The sequence below is a fragment of the Rattus norvegicus genome, chromosome 5 (assembly GCF_036323735.1).
Source record: "Rattus norvegicus strain BN/NHsdMcwi chromosome 5, GRCr8, whole genome shotgun sequence".
NCBI lineage: Eukaryota > Metazoa > Chordata > Mammalia > Rodentia > Muridae > Rattus > Rattus norvegicus.
In genome coordinates, this window is record NC_086023.1 from 82,056,390 (window position 1) to 82,058,568 (window position 2,179).

The 2,179-nt window shown below is 43.7% G+C and overlaps 1 non-coding gene across 1 annotated transcript; it reads right to left on the reverse strand.

The window, feature by feature from the left end:
- Positions 1–104, reverse strand: LOC120103204 (U6 spliceosomal RNA). The gene has a single exon (XR_005505298.1). It is a non-coding gene; the product is annotated as a U6 spliceosomal RNA (small nuclear RNA).
- Positions 105–2,179: the final 2,075 nt, after the last annotated feature.

A 2,179-nucleotide genomic window follows, 5' to 3' on the forward strand; every position in this document is an offset into this window, starting at 1 on the left:
AAAAATATGGCACATTTCACGAATTTGCATGTTATTCTTGCACAGAGGACATGCTAATCTCTGTATTGTTTCAATTTTAACACATGTGCTGCTGAAGCTAGCACTAGCAAATCTGTTTTTTAGTTTAGAAAGAAACTGCTAAAGTATCCTGCAGAGTAACAGTGCCCCTCTGTGTCCCTGCCCAGGGGCTGGGAGCTGGGTTTCTCTGTCCCTGCACATAGGCTGTGAGCCTGGGTTCCTCTGTCCCTGCACATAGGCTGTGAGCCTGGGTTCCTCTGTCTCTGCACATAGGCTGTGAGCCTGGGTTCCTCTGTCTCTGCACATGGGCTGTGAGCCTGGGTTCCTCTGTCTCTGCACATAGGCTGTGAGCCTGGGTTTCTCTGTCCCTGCACATAGGCTGTGAGCCTGGGTTCCTTTGTCTCTGCACATGGGCTGTGAGCCTGGGTTCCTCTGTCTCTGCACATGGGCTGTGAGCCTGGGTTCCTTTGTCTCTGCACATGGGCTGGGAGCTGGGTTTCTCTGTCCCTGCACATGGGCTGTGAGCCTGGATTCCTCTGTCTCTGCACATGGGCTGTGAGCCTGGGTTCCTCTGTCTCTGCACATAGGCTGGGTGCCTGGGTTTCTCGTGTCCCTGACTGTATTTTTGCCACTTCCTTTTTGCACACTCATTCTGGAATCTCACCATGGTCTAAATAATGTGTGTTTTCCTAATGACTGACGCTGCCGAACATCTTTTTCATGTGCTGCGGTTTAAAAAATGACAACTTTATTGAGATCTGATTAGCAGATCAGCACATTCTCACTGTAAAAGTTTAGAGTTGACGGTGTGCATGGCCGCACACCCTTGCAATCCTAGCGTTTGTCAGGCTGGCTAACTCTAAGGCTAGCTTGGGATATATAGTGAAAACCTATCTTAAAAACAAAAGCCACACACGATAATTTATTAGTTTTTAGTACACTCAGGTTGCCACCACCACCTAATTCCTCGATGTTTTTGTAACCTGTATAGGGAACTTCGCATGAGCAGCCCCCTCTTCCTTCTAATTCCGGGAAAATAACAATTCATTGTTCATTTTATATGTATTCTGGACATTTCCTATGAATTTAATCCTTTTACTTAGTTTCATGTTTTCAAAGTCCATCCACAGTATAGCTGTGCTCCAGTTTCATTCTGTGATAAAATATACAAACAACAAACAATTTAGGGGAGAAAGGTTTTATTCACCTTGCAATTCCCATTTCAGTATAGTCCATTGCTGTGGGCAAGTTTTAAGCAGGAACTGAAAACATCACATTTGTAGTCAAGAACGGACAGAATAAACACATGGATCCTTGCTTGCTTGGTGTCTTCTTTTCAATATTGCTTTGTACTTCCTGCCATCTATTTACAATCAAGGCAACCCCCCACTGACATGCGCTTGGGCCAACTTGATCTAGATAATTTTTCACTAAGACTCTCTTCTTGGGTAATTATAGACTGGGTCACTTTGAAGGTTAAAACAAACCAGCACAATGTGTATCAGTATCTCCTTCCTTTGCACTGCCAGGTAACACTCCGCTGTATGAACACACCACTTTGGTTTAGCCACTCCTCTGTTTGTGAACCACCGTTACCTTAGGGTTTATGAATAATGAATGATGCTCTGACTATCAGCATCCACATTTTTGTGGGAGAATACATTTTCATTTCCCTTGGCTATATACCTGGAAGGGAAGATGTCAAACCATAATGGTAATTTTATGTTTAACATTTTGAAAAATTGTCAATCTGTTTCCAAAGTAGGTATATCGTTCTATAATCTTGTTTGTAATGCATGAAGGTTATAACCACCTCACGTCCTTGGCAACACTTCTGCTGTCGTTTAGATTTTAACAATATGGGTTATGGTTATAAAGTTAAATATTTAGAAGGCAATTTAATAGCATGGCCATTAAATATAACAACAGTACGTTTCCCTCTGAGCCCATTATCTCCTGTTAGAGCTTTTGACCTGGTTTACAGTTCGAGGCAAGAAATTCATTTCTGTGGATCAGGCCTCTGGTCCAGTGCTGGCTGAGACCATTCGTGTCTTCACTCCCATTGCAGCTGCATGGCACCTTGTGGCACCATGGATGCTAGCCAGCAGGCTGGGAGTAGCCTTGTCAGACAATGCTGATTTCTCTATTTCCTGCATCTAGA